The sequence below is a fragment of the Tympanuchus pallidicinctus genome, unplaced genomic scaffold, assembly GCF_026119805.1.
Source record: "Tympanuchus pallidicinctus isolate F22 unplaced genomic scaffold, pur_lepc_1.0 scaffold22, whole genome shotgun sequence".
In the NCBI taxonomy this organism is placed as follows: domain Eukaryota; kingdom Metazoa; phylum Chordata; class Aves; order Galliformes; family Phasianidae; genus Tympanuchus; species Tympanuchus pallidicinctus.
Genome location: NW_026294739.1, coordinates 29,417,731 through 29,427,411, shown reverse-complemented (window position 1 = coordinate 29,427,411; position 9,681 = coordinate 29,417,731).

The window sequence follows — 9,681 nt, the reverse complement described above, 5'->3', positions numbered from 1 at the left end:
TTCTGTAGTAACATTTCCAGTGTCCTTTGCAGAAGCAGATTGTATGGGGCAAAATCAGAAAGGTGTCTGTTGGAGGGCTGCTCAGAGGGCTGCCCATATAATAATAACCTGGGCTGCAGGCTCAATGCAGACAGTGTGGGCTGGAAGCAGCAAGGCTGCTCCCTGTTGTGTGGTTTGAAGCATGCACTACAGAAACAGGCTTGAAGGAGAGCAGGAGGCAAGGTCAGCCCCTCGTATCCTGTCCCAGAGTCTAGGTGTATTTTCTTCCTTTCTTTTGTTACACAGTTTACCTCATTTTCTTCAGTTTAATTAAATCCTTTTCTTTGTGTAGCTGTCAAAATCTGTCTTTGCAGCTTCTAGAGAACGAAAATCACTGGCTAAAAAACCCTTTGTAGCTTCCAATTGTAAATAGATCAGCTGATTGTGTTTGATTCCTCCTAGGTCTTGTGTTTGTTGGCCACTGTGTGTTGAGGAGGTTTACACACTGAAATCCTAATTTCTCTTCTGATTATGATTGAACAAATATTAAGCATATCAGCGCTTCAAACAGAGCATTATCAGCCAGGCTAGGCCTGTTTTCATCAATCAGTTTAGCCACCAACTGCTTTGCAATTTCATCCTAATTCTGTGGAAAGGAGCTGTCATTGTTTGAAATCAAGTGACCCTCACAGGCGGTGAAGGTCATGTGGGGGCTGGTGCAGCAAAATGCATGTTAATGTCTGTCACAGTAGTGTTTGGGGTTTTGCTTGCCTCAAATCAGGAAGCTGAGCAAAGTATTATTCCATGAATAGTTCACAGAAAACAAAGGGGAGAAGAGATGACAAGATGAAATGGCAAGTCCGAAATCACTGGGCAATGACATTTCCAGGTTTCCTGATGCTCTGCCCTGAACCACCTGCTTCACTATTCCTGCCAGTGATGTTATTCTTACTAATGGTACTGCAAGTGTAATTATTGTAATTATTTTTAGTCTATGCTGCTATGTGCGTGATGATATTTCACTTGGAAAAAAAAAAAAAAAAGTCAATTATTTAAACAGATATTTAATTGGGACTTATGGTGACATAGAAACTCCAACAATTATCTACAGTAAGTGTGGATACATGCAGCCCTCAGCAGAAGAGAATGGGCCTATCCCCAAATTATTCCATCTGGCAGAGTCAGTACCTGCTGTAGTTCACACATGAATAGCATCAATTTGCATGTAAATAGAGGCCTACATGCTTCCGTGGAGCTAAAAGCTGTATTTCAACATTTCACAGTGGAATTAGGCAGTGGGCACATCACTACATGATGGTTCAACCTTGTAGTGACGTGCCAGCTAAAATCATTTTAAATGCTCTTCTCCATATTTCCCGGTAGGATTATTTATTGAAGTAGTGTGTAAGAGCTCAGAAGAATCCTCTATTGAAATGCTGCCAGCTCCCGGCTACGATTCTGACATTGATGTTGTCAACCGAGATTAAGCATTGGTCTTAATGAATGCTGACAGTCATGTTTCTTAGGTATGGTCCTGTACTTCCTTTCAGCAAAGAACCAAAATAGAAAGGCCAGACATGAAGAGAAAGATTTAGTAGCCGGGATGCTTACCTGCTACTTGTGTGGTTTTTACATTTCTGCTTCTTTCTCTGAGAGACGCAGCACTAGGAATTAATGTTTTCATATCAAGATTTAACAGCAAATGAACCTGTGAGTTTCGGAGAAATGAAATACATGGGCTGTGTTACTCCAGCAATATTTTCAGAGAAGCTGAGAAATTCTAAACTGAGTATGCAGAATGAAACCAGACCTTCTTCCATTGATTCACTATTTTCTTTTAGAGATTGGTTAATAACTGCTTCTTGCTTGCCCACATCAAGCCCTTATATTTATCTTTCAATCCTTTTCTGATGCTCAGAACTGTGCCAGCCCCACATGATTTTGCTTGGTTCTTTTCAAGAGCATGTGCTATACTTGAATCCTAGTGGTATTAAGGAATATGGGTGCTTACCTGAGATTTCATTTCAGTACCTGAACTCTCATGTGCTTTTAAATTTGTCTAGTTTATTTACACCTCGTTTTTGAGACATCCGTAGTCTAGAAGGCTCCTTTGTCTATAATTGCTTTACTTTGTCACTGTACAAATGCTGCTGCGTTGCATAAGGAAGGTGACACTGCTGAATTCAATAACATCTCCTTCCTGTGAAAATCCCCGTGAGCAAAACCTCGTGACCAACTTCTCTAGTTACTGAATACGAAAAAAAGGCATGCAGGTAGTGATAGAGACAGTTCTCATAGATGCGGAAGGCTAGAACTTATCCCTGGGGTAAAGATAAGGGGAAGTCTTTCTGTGCCGGAGGGGACAGGCAGGGCCATCGCCCCAAATGCCAGTGATGAGGCGGTCGTATTCAAGACAAAAGGGCAGACAAAGAGGATAGCAGCCAGCCAGCATCCATTCGACTTGACTGGCAGGGTGGGACTGAATGTCCAGAGGGATCGGTCTGCAAAAACTCATGCAGTGTTTCCACCTTTCCCTGTACTGGAAAACTTGAAGCAGCTCTGAGGCACCAAGCATGCGTTTCCTTTTGACATTGAAGTGCCAAGGTGTCAAATTTGAGCTGTATCTGTTTTTCCAGTGAATGCAAGAAACCTGATTTACTGGTATTCTTCAGCCTCATGCCTCTTTTAGTGCACACACAGCTAAGAGAATATCAGGTTGTTCCCTGAAAAAAAATGTCTCTGTTAGATGGTTCAAAGTGTTGTTTTTTCAGTTTCTTTCTTTCACCCACTTTTGCCGTCATTTTGTGGCCAGACATATTAAGATTTTACAAATTTGATCTTTCTGATCTGACACAGAGGTTTAGGGCTGTTGTACTTCATGTATCTATTGTTATATGTGCTTTTTAAAATATTTTTTAATGCAACCGTTTAAACACATTTTTAGATCACTGCCTTTTCAGAAGTAGGGTGGATATTTCTATCGAGAAAATAAATCTCATCACCAAATGCAAGGACTAGGGGAACAGAGTTCGCATCTTTGTGCTTAGTGTCCTACCATCTTTCATGGCTATGAAGGCAAGATTTCCAGGTCTGATCCTAGTGAGCAAAAGCAACATCAGCTTTTACCACTACAGCACGTTCACCCTGCATATGAAAGACTACAGCTCTTACAGTGTTAGCAGTACTATTGATAGCTTAAGTATCAAAAGCAGCATACTTGTACGATGGCTGCAACTGCCGTGCAAGCATTTGATGGCCACAGGCTGTAGTTGTTCCTGTCTTGCTGTTAGGTCCAGGTAAGTAGATTAAGATCACACAGAGCTTTATCTGAAGAGTGTAACCAAGTATATAATTGACAGGTTTGGCACTGACCCTTCTTGGCATACCTTCAGAAATCAAGGATTTGAAAAGTACAGTGGCATGCTGGCAATTTGCTTGATAGTTTTTCAGCTCCCACTCTATTCTACTCCAAAGACCTCTTTAGTCTAAGGGAGTCTCATCAGTGCAGTCATGGCTCATTTCTAGCTAGACTGCACCAGTGGCACAGTGTACAGCAGGCTCTGACAGAACTGAGCCTCTTTGCTGATGCAGTACAGTAGCCTTGGAGTCTTGTTATCTTCCACTGAAATTTAATCAGAATTTCAGTGTTTCTAGTCTACTTCTAGTACCCCACCATCAAAAGAAAAGACAAAGAAGCAGATTTAACTACTGCTTTTTCTTGCTTTTAGATAGGGCGTTTTCAGTAGTGTTGTTAGGAACCGCTTAATGTCCATTAGATCCTGCCAGTGGGAGAACAACCCCTTTTGAAAATTTGCTGTAATATTATGACCATACAATGAAACTGAACCTACATGAAGTCCTTTACTAGAGCAAATGCAGTAGCAGTGCATGAGGGCAAATATGACAGGGGAAAAAGATACTAAGAACTGCCTGGAAACTGCATAATTTTAGAAACTTCCTTCTCTAGGTCTCTTCAGAAATATTAAGCTTCATGTTTAGACATTCTCTCTTGTTATTTTGATCATTTTATTACTTTGATCCCGCATCTACTCACATTCTGGTGGCCACAGAAACATAAAAGCATAAACCTCCCTTGAACTTAAGAGAGAAGACAAGAACCCACAGGGTGCTGCAGGCTGCACAAAAGGGTAATGGTTTGTCTAAACCAAATAGGCATAGTTTCAGCTTTGCATCTAACTTCACTGAAGCCTTAATGAATCATCACTGAGATAACTGCCCACTTTCCACCATTATTGAGTATAAATGCTGCTGATTGGTTCAGGTTCTGGCTTGAGGATATACAGTCATGTGTAACTGCCTGTCTATACTGATATCTTCACTGACTACAAACCCATGCCCCACAGCTACCAATTTTCACTTTCCCCAGCAAGTCTCATTGTGGCACTCCATAAAGACATAAATATACTGGCAAACCCCAAAAATCTCCTCCTCCTACCAATTACTTCTCTAAGGAGAGAAAAAAAGTGCTCTGTGGCCAAACGAATATTTATGTCTGTCTGTATACCTTTCCTGAAGCCTGTCAGGAATGAACCAGTAGAGCATATCAGGTTGAGAGTGAAAGGGGGTTGTGTTAAGCATTGCTACCAATAGGCGGCCATCCCTTGTCCTGGTCCTGGTGCACAAGCACGTACTTGAGGCTGGTATAGAGTGCCATACATCTCTGGGGGCACCTTGAGAAACAAATACCCAACCTGCAAAGCTGCTTCTGTTCCTGTTTACTGTCACTGCCAATTGCTTTCAGAAAATAAATAGATCAATGGAATATCCTTATCGACACTTATCTTACAAGGATACTATCAAGTTTTCATATTAACAAAGCACCTTCAGATGCAGGACAGTTATTGACAGCTCCTTAATAAATATCTTGGAGGCAAGATCCTGGTCCTCACTTTGTTTTGTTTAAATATACCATATTGCTGCCGAGTCAGGCTATTTTTACAAAGAAATGAGTTGTATCTTTATAGCAAATGCTGTTAAAGAAGATTATAAATAGACTTTAGACTACAGACTATAGCTTTGCTTTACAGTTGAAAAAAATATCAGTCACTTGGCTGAGACTAAATCCTAACATCTCACCTTCCTAACAGATTTTAAAGGTCACAGATGTACAGAAATGTTCAGCTTAATCTTAAATGCATTGACTTGTCTGGCAGAAGCATTTTAGGGTCTTTTCCTTTTTATTTTCTGCCAGCTATTTAAAATGTGAAAGAAGTGTCACTTATAACTAAAGAGTGGATCTTTAAGAGAAGGCAGAGAGTATCAGAGATCAGACTTGAATCTCAGAAAGGTCTCTGCAGCTCTGCTCTTCTTTTCAGTCAATCTGATTCGTAATGTTTGCAGATTGCACTAGTTCAGTCCTACTCCCCCCAAACGGGTTATCTGCAATCAGCTACATGCTGGGGAGAGAGAACAACCTCAATTGAGCTCTAGCCTAAAAATAGCCATTTTCAAATTAAAATCTTGAACCAGAATGGAGAATGGGTTGCAGCTGGGACATCTTTTATTTGCTTATGTTACCATAAGTCACCGTCTAGTTAGGTCTACTAGAACAACAAAATGTCTCCCTACCCTGGAGTTGTTGGGATTCAGCTTATTGAACACATTTTGTTTTGCAGTGATGTAGTAGAAATGCACATTAAGCTGCAGGATGATTTCAGATCCCTGCCAGTAAAATAAATATAGGACCATTTTCAGTTTACATTTATCTAGACACTTAACTGCAGTTCAGGTTCAAATTTACTCACAAAACCAGTACCTACGTAAGGAATATACCCATTCTAGCTGTATGTTCCAGGATATAAAGAGGCACCTGAAAATGATTCAGATCTTATTTAACCAGAGTTCTATAACCACAGGGAGATAGCTCTCCCTGCTGATGGTATAGGAAGGCCAAGGGTAACATTCAGTGTGTTATTTTCAAAATGTTTCCACTGGGGCACACAAGATAAATCTGAGATCTTTTCATGCTCCTTCTCTTGTTCTTTTTGTCTTTTTCACTCCTCCTTCCAACCTCTGGTTCACTTTTTTAATTCCACCAAGTGTCTCAATAATTTGCAAAAAGAACCAAAAGGGAACTACTTCTCCTTTTGTAGATAGTGGTCCTCCCATTGACAGATTTCTTTCAGTAATCACTAGTGAAGAAATATGTATCTCATAGAGTAAAGGTAGAATTCTTGGCAAGAGTTAAGGCCAGTGGTACATGGGAGTGCTACATCACAGCAATGTAAGTTTATTTTCACATAGCAGGATGAAGTTCTAGCATTATGAAATGGAATAGAGATGGTTTATTAGGCTTTATGCCTGGACTCATAAGCATTATAGGATGGAAAGAAACTGGATGCCTTCCTGAAAGGTGTGCTATAATTTAGCCACAACTTACGGGATCTAAGGATTACTTACATGGAAGGAAACAATAATTCTTTTGATAAGAGTATTTAGTGGATGAAGTTCTTTGGCCTGAGCAATGCAAGTCATAGTCATAGCTCCATCTCTTTAATTTAAAATCCATGAATCCTGGTACTTCAGCGTGTGTTCTTCAGACTTTGGCAAGGTTGTGTTAATTTTCTTACCTCTAAGACTTGCTCAAATTAGACTTCACAAAATGACATCTTGTGCTGCATTTATTTTAAAGATTGTGTAACTCTGCATGTAGCAAAGATTTATCTCACTGTCTTTATCTAGAATTTGCTCTCCCTACCCAATGTTATTTTAATGGTAACAGCATGTAACCAGTTGGAGTCTAAATGAAAATATTCAGAGCCAAACTATATCCCATTTAAAACCAAGTTATACAGTGTAAAATAACAACAGATAGATTTGTGATGGTATTGGTCTGTCCATTTATCTAGGACTGTGGGGGGATATCAAAATGCTGTTTGAAAGTAAGGCTTGTTCAGTATCAGGGGTGGGGTGTCACCAATGAAGTTACTTTTTACACATTATTATCCAAACATAACATCAGTTAAGCCATTGGGATGCAAAAAATGGCAAAATGATCACATGGATGTGTCATGGATGGTCCGTCTGCCTAACTGGAGAATTAATCCAGAACAAGCAATAGTTTTGGGTGAATAATGATTTATTAGAGGTGTCAGTTGAGGTTAATAATCACAGGTTGCAGATCTCCATAAAATTAGAATGTTATTTGCCCAAAATAGCAAAACTGTATAAAATTTAAGTTTCATCCTTAGTTTTAAGAAAACAATCTTTTCAGTTTGTTTAGAGATTAAATTTGCTTAAATGCAATTCAGAAGTTCAAGAGAAAAAAATCCTTAGGAATAAAAGTGGAAGTGTTTATGTTTTAAAGGGCACAGAATGTTTCAACTGATTTAAGAGAAGTTACTGAATATGAGAAAAAGGCCCACACTGATATTTTAAAATTTGGAACTAAGCTTTTCTCCTGATACTTCTGTTTGGCTAGAGTTACAGCTTTAAAAAAATAATAGTGGGAAAAAGAAAATAAAGTCTGTGTCAGAAGGATGGCTCAGTATGAAAATGAGAAATAGGAAGATCAGGTGTGGGGTTTTTTTGTTTAGTTTTGGTTTGTTTTTTTTGTTTTTGTTTTTGTTTTTGGTTTTGGTTTTGGGTTTTTTGTTTTGGTTTTTTTTTTTTGACAAAATCCAGCTCCCTTGAAAGATAAAGCCAGACTGAGAGAGACACTCACTGGGGAAAACAGTGACTGCCAAACAAAGAGCTCCTTCAGCCCTGACATTGAGTAGATGAAGCCACAGAAGTCAGTAAGCAGATAAGGGCAATTAGTGCTGTGTCTACCATGCTTTACCAGAGGAATATTTACAATACATACATAAACAAGTAGTTGCTTAGATCCCCTCATTTTCTGTAGCAGCCTCCTGGCACTGCTAGTTCCTGGTACGCTTGTGGAATAAAAACGGATATAGCCTTGAGCTGCCATCAGTTGACATTACATCTGTAGAACTGGCATTTGCTTTGCAAAACAAAAGCAACATTGCAGTGCCCTTAGTTTCAAAATTACCCTTATAATCCTTCTAGTCTGCCTGGGTTGAACACAGAAGAAAAGCTCCTTTTCAAACTTCTGTCTTATATTATTGTGTATTGATTTCCATAGCTGGTAATCTAGTGAGTGATAGGTCAATGTATTGGTTCAGAAAGGATTGATTTCCTGTCAATGAAAGGAGAAAAACACTTGGATTGAAGCTTAGTCTTCTGCAAGGTGTGTGATTATTGTTTGCTGGTTATGTTACATATGATTAACCAACCGTTCTGAAATAAGACGTGATACTTTCTGCAGGAACAAAGTCTCTAAACCTTAGAGGAGAATCTAAAAACCATAAAAATAACTTATTCTTTGTAAATTTTAGCTGTGTTGTATACCCCTAACTGCACTCAGCAGTACATGACTTACTACCCCTTTCCTGTTTGTCTTCTCAGCTGGAGTGGTAACTTTAACACAGACCCCTTTTCATAAATACCCTGCCCCTAGAAGGGATCAAGGTGGGAGGTAAGGATGGTGTTTAAGGAATATGTGTGTAACAGTGAATTTTTCCCCTTATCTGATGAGCTGGACTTGTTACTGTTGCATGTGGACTTCTATATTTAGTGATTAGTAATGGACCACTTGTGGTGATCAACTTTTCTAAAGCCTTCTGAACCCATTTTTGAACTCCATAAATGCAGTAATACTACTTCTATAATTCTATAATTCTGTAATTAAGCATTTTGTGAAAAAATAGTTACATTTTGTGTAGTCTTACTTACATGCTGCCAGGTTAGAAAATTACCCGATGCATGGTGGAACAACAAGTGTTCAAGTTTACAGTTCCATTCCTGGCCCAGAAATGTTTTGAGTACTCCTTCAGTAAATTCATATTCATTAGACTCTGTTCCCCAGCTGGAAATAATAGCACATCCTCCAACCAAAAAAAAAGACTTTTGTTTACTATGAAGAACAATAAACTAGATGACCGCATGAAACTTGACTATGAGGGGCTTCAACAGATGCAAGGCATGTGCTAACTGATCCATTTGATACAGCCAAATTCTAGACCCATGGCAGTAGATGGTAAGGTAGATTGTAATTTTTTTTGGTCTAATCCTAAGCTCACTTCTTTCCAACAACTGGTGATAAAGATGATATGGGAAGAAGAAAGCAGGTTAAAATGGGACAGGACTGTGCAGGAGGTGAGGGGAGAGAGCCCTTTGCTTTGCAGTCCTGCATAGTCCTGGCTGCAAACTCAGAGTGCTAGAGGCCTGCAACTCCTGCCAAGGGTAATTGCAGTGGAGGAGAGGGGGAAACGGCTGGAAGGTGCATCAGCATTGTTACACAGGTTAATATAGGGATGATGATGGTGCTGAAGCAGATCCTTATGCATATTCTGACAGGAGTCAGCCTAAGATGCTGAAGGGAAGGAATTTCTGCGTGCTCTGTTGATAACACTGTTTAGTGAGTGCCATCTGAGTGTGCAAGACAGGTTTTCTAAATGTGAAAAGAGTGTGAAAAATGCTTTATAAACCAACCAGCTGGATGGTCTGGAAAGAATTACAAAATGTAAGACAGATTAGTTAACACTAAACTGTGCATTAGCTAGTGGAGTGATGCATGATTCTGTTAAAGTGATACAGATAATGGACATCTCTATTGTAGCAAAGTGGCTTTTTGCAAATCCTGATGCAGCTGGAGTCAATATCAGAAGTCCTGCGGCC